The sequence below is a fragment of the Scyliorhinus torazame genome, chromosome 17 (assembly GCF_047496885.1).
Source record: "Scyliorhinus torazame isolate Kashiwa2021f chromosome 17, sScyTor2.1, whole genome shotgun sequence".
NCBI lineage: Eukaryota > Metazoa > Chordata > Chondrichthyes > Carcharhiniformes > Scyliorhinidae > Scyliorhinus > Scyliorhinus torazame.
The window spans coordinates 159,562,973-159,577,162 of record NC_092723.1 but is presented as its reverse complement, the minus strand read 5'-3'; positions in this window follow the sequence as shown (position 1 = coordinate 159,577,162).

Sequence of the window (14,190 nt, the reverse complement as noted above, 5' to 3'; positions counted from 1 at the left end):
CGGACACTAAGGGCAATTTATCATGGCCAAACCACCTAATCTGCACATCTTTGGACTGTGGGAGGAAACCGGAGCACCCGGAGGAAACCCACACAGACACAGGAAGAACGTGCAGACTCCGCACAGACAGTGACCCAGCGGGGAATTGAACCTGGGACCCTGGCGCTGTGAAGCCAGAATGCTATCCAGTGCTACCATGCTGCATATATGAATAGTCAAGTCTAAAATTCTAAAATCCCTACAGTGCAGAAGGAGGCCATTCAGCCCATTGAATCTCCACCAACCCTCCAAAAGAGCACTCTACCTCCACCCACCCCATCCTATCCTGAAAACCCCGCAACCAGTAGGTGACATGGTGGCACAGTTGTTAGCACTGCAGCCTTACAGTGGCGAGGTCCCAGGTTCGATCTCGGCCTGGGTCACTGCCCTTGTGGAATTTACACATTCTCCCTGAGTGTGTGTGGGTCTCACCTCCCACAACCTAAAGAGATGTGTAGGGTAGGTGAATTGGCCACGCTAAATTATCCCTTAATTGGTAAAAAAAGAACTGGGTGCTGTAAATTTATTTTTTAAAAACCCACAACCTAACCGGCACATCCCTGGACAAGTTACCACGGCCAATCCACCTAACCTGTATATCTTTGGACTAGAGATAACAAAGTTATGGATGAGGGTTTCCGCAGCATAGGAGCTGAGACAGGGGAAACATTTTTTTTAAATATAAATTTAAAGTAGCCAATTCTTTTTTTTCCAATTAAGGGCAATTTGGCATGGCCAGTCCACCTACCCTGCACATTGTTTTGGGTTGTGGAGGTGAGACACACACAAACACGGGGAAAATGTGCAAGCTCCACATGGACGGTGACCCGGGGCCGGGATCGAACCAGGGTCCTTGGCTCCATGAGGCAGAAGTGCTAGCCGCTGTGTCACTGTGCCACCCATAGACAGAGGCAAAATTGGGTAATATTACGGAGGAGGAAATAGACAGTTTTGATGATGGTGCAGATGTATAATCAGCAGCTCAGCTCGGGTCAAATATGATGCCAAAATTGCTAAGAGTCTGGTTAAGCCTCAGACAATTGTCAGGGAGAGGGATGCAGTTAGAATAGAATCATAGAATCCCTACAGTGCAGAAGGAAGCCATTCAGCCCATCCACTCTGCACTGACCTTCGAATTAGCACTTTGCCCATTGAGGAGTGCCCACCTTGCCCTATCCCTGCAATGCTATAGCCTAACCTTCATGCCCTGGACATTGAGGGGCAATTTAGCATGGCCAATCCATCTAACCGCACATCCTTTGGACTGAGGGAGGAAACTGGAGCGCCCGGAGGAAACCCACCCAGACACGGGGAGAAAGTGCAAACTCCAAATAGACAGTCACCCAATGCCGGAATTGAACCCGGGTCCCTGGTGCTGTGAGGCAGCAGTGCTAATCACTGCCACCATGCCGCCCTGTTGATAATTAGGGGATGGAGTTTGTAGAAGGGACTAAAGACAAATGGTTTCGCTCTTCCTAATGTTTAGTCGGAGGAAATTTCTTCCCATCCAGCATTGGATGTTGGTCAAGCAGTCTGTTAATTTAGCAACAGTGGAGGAGTCAAGAGAGGTGGTGATGAAGTTGAGCTGTCTGTCAACAATGTACACATAGAAATTGGCATTATGTTTTTGGATGATATCACTGAATGGTAGTTTGAAAAAGGGAGCCAAGGACTCTGAAGGAGGCCATTCATTTCTGTACCAGCTCTTTGAAAGAGCTGTTCAATCAGTTCTGCCTTCCCCGGTTTTTTTCCCACAGCTCTACCAATTTTTCTCCTTCTACAGTGAGGAAAGCACCCTCTGAGTCTCCAAAATCTATCCACCATCTACAAAGCACAATTCAGGTGTGATGGAATACTTTCCACTTGCCTGGTTGAATGCAGCTCCAACAACACTCAAGAAGTTTCACTCCATCCATGACAAAGAAGCCCGTTTCATTGGCACCCCATCCATCAACTTGAACATTCGCTCCCTCCACCAACAACACACAATGGCAGCAAAGGCTCCTTCAATAACATCTTCCAAATGCATAACCTCTACCACCTCTTAAAAGGACAAGGGAAAGACAAAGGGAACACCACCACCTGCAAGCTCCACTCCAAGCCACACACCGTCCTGACTTGGAAATATATCAGCTGTTCCTCCACTGTCACTGGATCAAAACCCTGGAACCCCTTCCCAAACAGCACTGTGGGCATACCAACAGCGCACAGGCTGCAGCGGTTCAAGAAGGCAGTTCACCACCTTCACCATCTTAAGGGCAATTATGGATGGGCAATAATGCTGGTCTAGCCAGCGACACCCACACCTTGTGAAAGAATTTTTAAAAATCTTTAATTCTCCTTTGAAAGTTACTATTGACATGATCAAATTTTGTTTGGGCATTTTACTCTGTTAAAGGTACTTCATAAATGCAAGTTTTTGTTGTTATTGCATGCCATAGTGTCAAGATTCTGTGCAAAACTCCCCATGTCTGTGTGGATCTCACCCTCTCAACCCAAAGATGTGCACAGTAGGTGGATTAGCCACACTAAATTGCCCCTTAATTGGGAAAAAAATAATTGGGCACTCTAAATTTATTTATAAGAAGGTTCTTTGTGAAGATGCTTCTCCTGGTCTCTGTTCCAATCTCTTACATTTAATCTTACACTGATGTCCCCTTGGAAAGGTTGCTATCTAATCCACCTCATCACTTTATAGTTTAAGTACCACTCTCAATCATTTCACAGTCACCTCTGCTACAATGAAAACAGCAAAGTATTAAAGTTATTTCTAATTGCATTTCCTCACACTAAGTGGTGTCTGTGCTGTTCCTTCTCTGTGGCTCAACACCCTTAACAATTGCTGGTGACATTTCCAACCTGACAGTAAATTTAAAAATGAATATGTGACATGGCATTAAGGCAGCAGAATTGTACAAATGGAGCACTGCAAGCCGAACTGTGCAGATGGCAAGTGGAACAGTCAGGGAGGCTGGTTCCTTTATTGGGTGCCAGCCTTCAGACAACTTTAAATAAAGTGAACAACAACTCTATTTGCTAATATGTGAAGTTACATTTCTAAATGAATATTTAAAAATTGAAGTTTTTTTTTTAAAAAGATGCTTTTTATGTGAACATTGCCTTGACAATTTGCAGAATCACAGATTGCTTCAATGTATTTCATTTCTCCAGGAGAGTAATTTGTAGTTTAACGAGGACAAATTTACAGAAGTTACAGACAATAACGATATGTGGCGAGTGAGGGACAAATAGCTAAGTATTATGTGCCAAATAATTTAATGACTCTAATTAACATAACATCCAAATATATAACACCCCTAAATATAAACCTAGATTTCTAAAATCATGTGTTAATTATATACAATTAAGCTTTATTCTCCCTGTATACAGCTGCAAATCCAGTTATTAAACTATGCCTTTGTTTGTAGTGAAGGAGAAAATTATGTTTTAAACAATGCTAAATGAATGCACATGCAGTCAGTAATTATTTTTAAGTTTTTAAAAATCTGTTTAAATTGGATGGAGAATGTAGAAACTTTCCCAAAGTAGGCTTAGGTTTGTGCTGCAGTCAATATGAAATGTGTTAGGAAGTCTTACACACGGTGGCACAGTGTTTTGAACTGCTGCCTCACAGTGGTTAGAACTGCTGCCTCACAGCGCCAGGGACCCGGGTTCAATTTCAACCTTTGGCGACCATCTGTGGAGTTTGCACGTTCTCCCTCCGTCTGCATGAGTTTGCTCTGAGTGCTCTGCTTTCCTCCCACAGTCCAAAGATGTGCAGGTTAGGTGAATTGGCCATAAACTGCCCCTGAGGGTCGTAAGGTTAGACAGGGTTACAGGGATAAGGTGGGCGGGTGGGCCTATGTTCGGGTGCCCTTTCAGAGGGTTGGTGCAGACTTGATGGGCCAAGTGGTCTCCTTCTGCACTGTAGGGATTCTATGATGGTTAAATAATTCCTCCTGGCTCAAGCTCAAGGGTGATGTCCAAATGCAAATTTATTGCTCAGACACCAAAAGTATGAAACGATTACGGGGTTATAAAATAGATTCACACAACCTGATTCCTTGCAGACCCAAGGTCTCGGCCTCTGTAGATGTTGTCCCTCCAGCTATCCTGTGAGCTCCGAGTGAAGGGGTTGTTCCCTGATATTTTGAGTACCCACTCTTTGTGAGTTATATCACATGATACCCAGAGTGTATGTTGAAGCAAATTCATACTCCCCAACCTCCAGACTCGACATAGTGGCGGTCTTGGCGGTCTTGATGGTTTACCTGTTAAGCAATTAATATTCCAAAAGGAGCAGGATGTTTACCACCAAGAAGCACAATGGCAGCAGAAGCATGGCAACACCACCACCTGCAAGTTCCCGTCTAAGCCACACACCATCCTGATTGGGAAATATATTGGCGTTCCTTCACTGTCACTGGGTCAAAATCCTGGAACTGCCACCCTAACAACATTATGGGTTTCGCTACAATACCATATGGACTGTAGGGGTTCAAGAAAGCAGCTCACCACCTTCTCATAGAATCATAGAATTCCTACAATCCCATCAAGAGGGCAGCACGGTAGCATAGTTGCTTCATAGCTCCAGGGTCCCAGGATCGATTCCTGGCTTGGGTCACTGTCTGTGTGGAGTCTGCACATTCTCCTTGTGTCTGCGTGGGTTTCCTCCGGGTGCTCTGGTTTCCTCCTACATTCCAAAGATGTGCAGGTTAGGTGGATTGGCCTTGATAAATTGTCCTTAGTGTCCAAAACAAGGTTAGGTGGGTGTTATAACCTGCCTGCTTACCATTGGCTGGGGACTAATGACAATCCCACAATCCTGTGGGAGTATGAGCTTCCCCAGTGAGGGGGCGGAGAAATCATTAGCAGACTCCCTGTATAAATAAAGCTGGCCAGTTTGGAACCAGCAGGAAGGAGTAAGCACAGATGTGATGGGCTGAATATGTTTATGTACACTATGGTTAAGTCTGCACTGACACGCCTGAAAGAGAACCCTACCTAAGCCTACCCTATCCCCTGTAACCCCACCTAACCTGCAAATCTTTGAACACTTTTTTAAAATATATATATTTTATCCCAAAACACACTCAAAAACCCCATCCACATAACACCAACAAAATCTAATACATACATTTTCCTCCTTTTAATCCCCAACCCCCTTCCCCTCCTGAACACATGTCACCTCCGGCACCCCAAAAATCACCACCATAGGGTCCAGTGTCAACTTACCCCACAATCCCCAACAATCTCAAACATCACCTCCCAGAAACTGTCAAATTTTGCACACCCCTAGAACATGTGGGCATGGTTTTCTGGCCCCTCTCACACCTCTCGCACACAGCTGCTGCCCTCTGGGAGAACCCACTCATCCGGGCCCGAGTGATATGAACCTATGCACCACCTTAAACTGTATAAGACTCATCCTTGCGCAGGAGGAGGTTGAGTTGACCCAGTCCATTACTTCACTCCAGACTCCCCACCCTATCTCCATCCCCCAACTCCTCCTCCAACTTTCGCTTGATCTCTTTCACTAAGGTGGCTCTCTTCCCTCCCAATCACCCATATATATCCCCAATCCTTCTGTCCCCCCACACATCCAGGAGCAACAGCTTCTCCAACAGCACATACTCCGGTACCTGGGGAAATTAGGGAAGTTCCTCCCGCGCAAAATCCCACACTTCCCAATACCTAAACTCACTCCCCCTCGGTAACTGAAACCTCACCCACAACTCCTCCAAACTCGCAGACTTACCCTTCAAAAACATATCTCGAACCCGCACTGTCCTTTTCTTCTGCCACTTTCGATACATCCCATCCATTCGCCACCCTGTTCCCACAGAGCAGGCCAGCACCAACATGTGCTCTAGTTTAAAGTGCCTCCTCAACTGATTCCAGATTTAAAAATAAAATATATATTTATTACGAATTTTTTAAACAAAAATTTTCACCCTTACAAACCCCCCCCCCCCCCCCCCCCCCCCCCGTAACAAAAAGAAAGAAAGCTCACATAGTAATACATGAACATGGTAAATCAATATGATACATAGCTTTGTACATTGGATTCCTCCCGTACATGTCAGTTTTCCGGCTCATTCATGTATTTTCTTGCTCGAATGCCCCCCAAATAACCCTCCCCCCCCCGCCACGAAAGATATCCCCCCCCCCCCCCACCCGGGGTTGCTGCTGCTGCTGACCGACCTTCATCTAACGCTCCGCGAGATAGGCTAGAAACGGTTGCCACCGCCTGTAGAACCCCTGCGCAGACCCTCTCAAAGGCAAACTTTATCCTCTCCAACTTGATAAACCCTGCCATATAATTTATCCAGGCCTCCACGCTGGGGGGCTTCGCTTCCTTCCACATTAGCAAGATCCTTCGCCGGGCTACTAGCGACGCAAAGGCCAGAATGCCGGCCTCTTTCGCCTCCTGCACTCCCGGCTCGTCCACTACTCCAAATATTGCTAGCCCCCAGCTTGGCTTGACCCGGACTTTCACCACCTTAGATACTGTTCCCGCCACTCCCCTCCAGAACCCCTCCACTGCCGGGCATGACCAAAACATATGGACATGGTTTGCCGGACTTCCTGAGCACCTCCCACATCTGTCCTCCACCCCAAAGAACCTACTCAGCCTCGCCCCCGTCATATGCGCTCTATGAACCACCTTAAATTGTATAAGGCTAAGCCTGGTACACGAAGAAGAGGAATTAACCCTACTTAGGGCATCAGCCCATAGCCCCTCCTCAATCTCCTCCCCCAACTCCTCCTCCCATTTACCCTTCAGCTCCTCTACCAACGCCTCCCCCTCTTCTTTCATCTCCTGGTATATCGTCGACACCTTGCCCTCTCCGACCCATACGCCCGAAATCACCCTATCTTGAATCTCCTGTGCCGGGAGCAGCGGGAATTCCCTCACCTGTCGCCTCACAAATGCCCTCACTTGCATATACCTGAAAGCATTTCCCGGGGGTAGCCCAAACCTCTCCTCCAGTGCCCCTAAGCTCGCAAACGTCCCATCAATGAACAGGTCCCCCATTCTTCTAATCCCTGCCCGATACCAGCTCTGAAACCCCCCGTCCATCCTCCCCGGGATAAACCGATGGTTACCCCTGATCGGGGACCACACCGAGGCTCCCATCGCACCCCTGTGCCGTCTCCACTGCCCCCAGATCCTTAGCGTTGCCGCCAGCACGGGACTCGTGGTGTACCTTGTCGGAGAAAGTGGCAGCGGTGCCGTCACCAGCGCCCCCTGGCTCGTTCCTTTGCAGGACGCCATCTCCAACCTCTTCCATGCCGCCCCCTCTCCCTCCATCACCCACTTACGGATCATCGCCACGTTGGCTGCCCAATAGTAGCCACCCAGATTCGGCAACGCCAACCCTCCTCTTGCGCTTGTCCCTATTGCGCTCCAGAAACCCCCTCCTTACCCTCGGGGTCTTATTCGCCCACACAAAACCCATAATACTCCTGCCTACCCTCTTAAAAAAGGCCTTGGTGATCACGATTGGAAGGCACTGGAACACAAAAAGAAACCTCGAGAGGACCACCATTTTGACCGACTGCACTCTACCCGCTAGCGAGAGCGGCAACATGTCCCATCGTTTGAAGTCCTCCTCCATCTGCTCCACCAGCCTCGTCAAATTAAGTTTATGTAGGGCCCCCCAGCTCCTAGCTCTTTGGATCGCCAAGTACCGAAAGCTCCTTTCCGCCCTCCTCAACGGTAGAACGTCTATCCCCCTTTCCTGGTCTCCTGACTGTACTACAAAGAGCTCACTCTTCCCTACATTGAGCTTATAGCCCGAAAAATCCCCAAACTCCCTGAGAATCTGCATGACCTCCACATCCCCTCCACTGGATCCGCCACATACAACAACAGGTCGTCTGTGTAAAGCGACTCTCGATGCTCCTCTCCCCCTCGGACCATCCCCCTCCATTTCCTAGACTCCCTTAATGACATGGCCAAGGGTTCAATTGCTAATGCAAACAACAGGGGGGACAGGGGGCACCCCTGCCTCGTCCCTCGATACAGCCGAAAATACTCCGACCTCCGCCGATTCGTAACCACCCTCGCCACCGGGGCTCTATATAGGAGCTTAACCCAGCTAATAAACCCTCCCCCGAACCCAAACCTCCGCAGCACTTCCCAAAGGTACTCCCACTCTACTCAGTCAAAGGCCTTCTCCGCGTCCATAGCCGCCACTATCTCCGCCTCTCCCTCCACCGATGGCATCATTATCACGTTTCGGAGCCGCCGCACATTGGTGTTTAGCTGTCTGCCCTTTACAAATCCCGTCTGGTCCTCGTGAATCACCCCCGGGACACAGTCCTCGATCCTCATAGCCAGCACTTTTGCCAGCAACTTAGCATCCAGGTTGAGGAGCGAGATCGGCCTGTACGACCCACATTGCAGTGGGTCCTTATCCCGCTTCAGGATCAAAGAGATCGTCGCCTCAGACATTGTCGGGGGCAGGGTCCCTCCCTCCCTTGCCTCATTAAAAGTCCTCACCAGCATCGGGGTTAACAGGTCTACGTACTTCCTATAGAACTCAACCGGGAACCCATCCGGTCCCGGGGCCTTCCCTGCCTGCATACTCCCCAGACCTTTAATCAGCTCCTCCAACCCAATTGGTGCCCCCAAACCAGCCACCTCCTGCTCCTCCACCCTCGGGAACCTCAGTTGGTCCAAGAATCGTCGCATCCCCTCTTCCCCCGCTGGGGGCTGGGATCTGTACAGCTCCTCATAGAAGGCCTTGAATGCCTCGTTTACTTTCATCGCACTCCGCACCGTAGCTCCCCTTCCATCCTTGACTCCACCTACCTCCCTCGCTGCCATCCTCTTACGAAGCTGGTGTGCCAGCATCCAGCTCGCCTTCTCCCCATGCTCATACCTCGCCCCCTGCGCTTTCCTCCACTGTGCCTCTGCCTTCCCTGTGGTCAACAGGTCAAACTCCATCTGGAGATTTCGCCTTTCCCGAAGTAGTCCCTCTTCAGGGGCCTCTGCGTATCTCCTGTCCACTCTTAAAATCTCCCCCACTAACCTCTCCCTCTCCCTGCCCTCTCTCTTCTCCCTATGAGCCCTGATGGAGATTAACTCTCCCCTGACCACCGCCTTCAGCGCCTCCCATACTACCCCCACCTGCACCTCCCCATTGTCGTTGGCCTCCAAGTACCTTTCAATGCACCCCCGCACCCACCCGCACACCGCCTCATCTGCGAGCAGTCCCACATCCAACCGCCACAACAGGCGTTGGTCCCTCTCCTCCCCCAGCCCCATTTCCACCCAATGCGGGGCGTGATCCGAAACGGCTATGGCCGAATACTCCATTCCCTCCACTTTCGGGATCAGCGCCCTGCCCAGAACAAAAAAATCTATTCGGGAGTAGGCTTTGTGCACGTGGGAGAAAAAATAAAATTCCCTGGCCTGCAGCCTGGCAAACCTCCACGGATCCACTCCCCCCATCTGGTCCATAAACCCCCTAAGCACCTTGGCCGCAGCCGGCCTCTTTCCGGTCCTAGATCTGGAGCGATCCAGTGCTGGGTCCAACACCGTGTTGAAATCCCCCCCATTATCAAGCTTCCTACCTCCAGGTCCGGAATGCGCCCCAACATACGCATCATGAATCCAGCATCGTCCCAATTCGGGGCGTATACATTTACCACTACCACCCATGTCCCTTGCAACCTACCGCTCACCATCACATATCGACCTCCATTGTCCACTACAATATTCTTGGCCTCAAACGACACCCGCTTCCCCACCCATCTGTTCTTCGCATCCAGCCCCGAATGGAATACCTGTCCTACCCATCCCTTTCTTAACCTGACCTGGTCTGCCACCTTCAAATGTGTCTCCTGGAGCATGACCACGTCTGCCTTCAGTCTCTTTAAGTGCGCGAACACTCGGGCCCTCTTTACCGGCCCATTTAGGCCCCTCACATTCCACGTTATCAGCCGGATTGGGGGGGCCATCACCTTTTCTAGGCCAGTCCCGTGCCCGCGCTGCCCTTACCCTCCAGTCCCCCAGACGGGGGACCCCCGCCCCGACCACCTCTTCTGTGTCCAATTCCCCCTCGGCCAGTGCAGCAGCAACCCTATTCCGCCCTCCCACCCCGCTAGACCCGAGTCTAGCTCTTTTGCTCCCCCCATAACACTCCCGTAAGTCAGCTGACTCCTGCTGACCCCGGCTTCCCCCGCCGTCCCATTGACCCCCCCGTGTGGGAATCCCCCCTCCCCAACAATCCGTGTGCGCTCCTCCACTCCCCCCCCCGCCGTCCTTCCCTAGCGTGGGAAAAAGCCCGCGCTTTCCTAAGCCTGCCCCGCCCCCTCTGGCGCAGCTCCTGTCGAGGCCTTATCTCATTTCCCCCATCCCCGAGTCTCCTCTCCCTCCAGCACCAGCGCCCACCTTCTCGCACAGTCTTCTCACCCGATCCCTTTCCCCATCCCCATCCATCACCCAACCCGTGGAACATTTCCTGCGCGTGATTAAAACCCTGTGTACAACAAACATCCAACATCCCCCCCACCCCCACAAACCCTCAGTTTGAGTCCAACTTTTCAGTTTGCCTCCTCAGGCGTTTCAAAGTAGTGACGTTGATCCTGGAATGTGACCCACAATCTCACTCCCTTCCGATGCAGCACCGCCTTGGCCCGGTTGAAACCCGCTCTCTTCTTTGCCACATCCGTGCTCCAGTCCGGGTAGATTCGGATCTCTGCATTCTCCCAGCTGCTACTCCGCTCTTTCTTGGCCCATCTCAAGACCCTCTCTCTGTCCGTGAAACGGTGAAACCTCACCACAATCGCCCTTGGCGGCTCGTTGGCCTTGGGCCTCCTCGCCAGCACCCGATGTGCCCCATCCAGCTCCAGAGGCCTCGGAGGGGCCTCCGCGCCCATCATCGCCCCGAGCATCGTGCTCACGTATGCCCCGGCATCGGCCCCCTCCACTCCTTCAGGGAGACCCAGGATCCGAAGATTCTTTCTCCTCGACCTGTTCTCCAGGTCTTCGAATCTTTCTGTCCACCTTTTGTGCAGCGCCTTGTGCGCCTCCACCCTCACCGCCAGGCCCAAGATCTCGTCCTCGTTCTCATCGACTTTTTTCTGCACCTCCTGGATCTTTACCTCGTGGGCCTTCTGGGTCATCCCTAATCCTTCGATCGCCGACAGCATAGGCACCAGCATCTCTTTCCGCAGCTCCTCAAAACAGCGCTCGCTAAACTCTTGCAGCTCCGGCCCCCATTCCACTTTATCTCCGGCCGCCGCCATCCTGTTTTTCTTCCCTCGCTGCCCTCGCTGCTCCAATGCCGCTTTTTTAGCCGTTCCACTTCTTGTCCGTTCCATATACAGTGAAGGGGGACCTTTCTCTCACCTTCCCACACGGGACGTCTTCGAAAAATTCCCGTTGGGGCTCCTCTGGAGAGCCCGAAAGTCCGTAATCGCGGGAGCTGCCGAAACGTGCGGCTTAGCTCCGCATCGCCGCAACCGGAAGTCCTGATTCCAGATTTTAATTGATGATGCCACCACTGGGCTGCTCATAGACTTCCCTGGGGAGAATGACAAAGGCGACGTCACCAGGGCTCTCAGGCACATCCCCTTACACGATCTTCCTCCAACCAGACCCACTCCGATTCCATCCACCTCTCCTCACGGACATGGGCCGCGGCTCCCCCTTCATCTACTTGCTGGAAACAAGGCGCGGGGTCCGTCAGCAGCTCCTTACGTTGCTGGCCGACGACGGGTCACTCATCTTGGTCCGGAGGCGGTTCGGGCCCAAATTCGAAGCTTCTACAGCGCCCTCTTCCCTCCGGATCCATTCAGCGAGGATGCTTACAGAGTTTTGTGGGAGGACCTACCACAGGCCGGTCCGGAGAGCGCTCGGAGGCTTAACACCCCTATAAGCCTGGGGGAGCTGACCGACACCCTCGATAGCCTGTCCAGGGGCAAAACCTCAGGGCTGAATGGGCTGACCGTAGAGTTCTTCAGGGTGTCCTGGGACCTCCTGGGGAGGGACAATGCGGGGTCCTGGGGGAAAGTATCGCGACCAAGGAGCTGCCCCACTCATAGTGCAGAGCCATCATTAGCCTGCTGTCAAAGAGGGGGGATCACAGCCATCAGAAAAACTGACGTCCAGTCTCCCTCCTCAGCATGGAATACAAGATTTTCGCCAAGGTGATGTTTTAGTGCCTTGGCACCGTGCTGCACCACATGCTAGACATGACTGCTCCCAGTGCTGTCTTACAGGGGTTGAGTTCTCGTCATAAACCAGCTGATAGCCTCCATATTGTGGTACCAGCTAGTCACTTTGACCCCTCCCCCTGACTTTGTCACGAAGGTCCAGAGAATGCTTGGAGAGTTCTTCTGGGACAAGAGACTGCACTGGGTCGCTGCTGAGGTTCTGAGTCTCCCGCTTAGGGAGGGCGGCCAGGAGCTAGTGTGCCTTCGCACCCAGGTGGTGACCTTCCGCCTTCAGACCCTGCAACGATACCTTTACGTTGAACCAACTCCATGATGGTGTGCCCTGGCGACGCATTTCTTCTGCCTGTTTCACGGCATGAATTTTCGTTTTTTAAATTTAGAGTACCCAAATCATTTTTTCCAATTAAGGGGCAATTTAGCGTGGCCAATCTACCTAGCCTGCACGTCTTTGGAGTGTGGGGGTGAAACCCACTCAAACACGGGGAGAATGTGCAAACTCCACACGGACAGTGACCCAGAGCCAGGATCGAACCTGGGACCTCGGCGCCGTGAGGCAGCAAGGCTAACGCACTGCGCCACCATGCTGCCCTCGGCCTGAATTATGACGTGCAGATCTTGTTCATAGATCTGCAGGGTCTTTGTTACCCTCTGCAGGCGCTGCCCATCTTTTACCAGGACCTGCTAAAGTCTGAAACATGGTCACCTCGCAGCGCAGCTCCCCCCCATCAGGAATGGTGGCTGTCGTCAGGGAGGCGCTGCTCAGGAATCCGCACCTCCACCAATACCATTTTGAGTGGCTGGCGGAGGAGCGAGCTGCGGCTGCCGGGGTGACCAGGATCGGGGATGTGCTGGGTGGCGGAGGAGTGGGCTGGATGACACCCCACAAGTTAGCAAAACGTGCGGCGGTGGACGTCCGGCTCGCGGCCAGTGCCATCAGAGACCTCAAAACGGTCGTGCTCAGACCCGATGGCACTCATGGTTTGGAGGACGCACAGGTGTGTGGTGGTATCCCGTCTGGGTGAACCCCTGTCCGGACGGAATTCCACATTGGTCCCAGACCCCGAAACCTCCCTCTGGGGCTGGTTCCCCACAATCCTAGCCGCCTCGCGGAAATACGCTCCGTGCCTCTTCGCGCTGCGCGGAGGGATTTCCCGTACAGGCTGCTGCTGCACACCCTTCACCTCCTTGCCCTCGCCTTCGTCCAGACAAGCAATGGCGTGCCTTATTGCCATCCGGCGGCGGAGGTCCCCACTGGAGGTCCCTCTATGGAGGAGTCCTCCCCCTCAATCTTGGGGACTTTGGGTGGAGGGTGTTGCATGCAACAGTGCTGTACAATCACCGATTGCACCGGTTCACGGACTCCCAAGAAGCCTGCCATTTTTGCGACCTTGTGGAGTCCGTGGACCATGTCTATGTTACATGTTTCAGGCTGCACTCCCTTTTTAGTTTTCGAACCAATCTTTTGCCGGAGTTTTGTTTGCACTTCAGCCCCACACTCCTGATCTACGGGCGCCCACCCGGTGCGGGGGCGCAGGGAAGGCAGAGGTCCTCCTTGTGAACCTGCTCCTGGGACTGGCAAAGTGTGCCATTTATAGTTCCAGGCAGCGAGCAACCGTGGGGCTCATCCGGCCAGACTGTCTGCACCACTTCCACGGTTACATTCGCGGCCGGGTGTCCCTGGAAAGAGAGCATGCGGTGTCCACGGGCACCATCGAGGCTTCCGTGCCGGGTGGGCACCGCCGGGGTTGGGGTGCTTTATTGACCCCTTTAACTGCACTCTTATTTGATGTTTTTAAATTTCCGTTGATCTTTGTTAAGTTCGGGCGGTGCCCCTGACAGGAGCGGCCCTTTTTTGCTTTGTCCCTCAGTTTGTTTCCTTTCTTCTGTTTTGTTGGTGGACCTCAAAAGAGTGGCCAATCCACGTCCCCTGCACATCTTTGGACTGTGGGAGGAAACGGG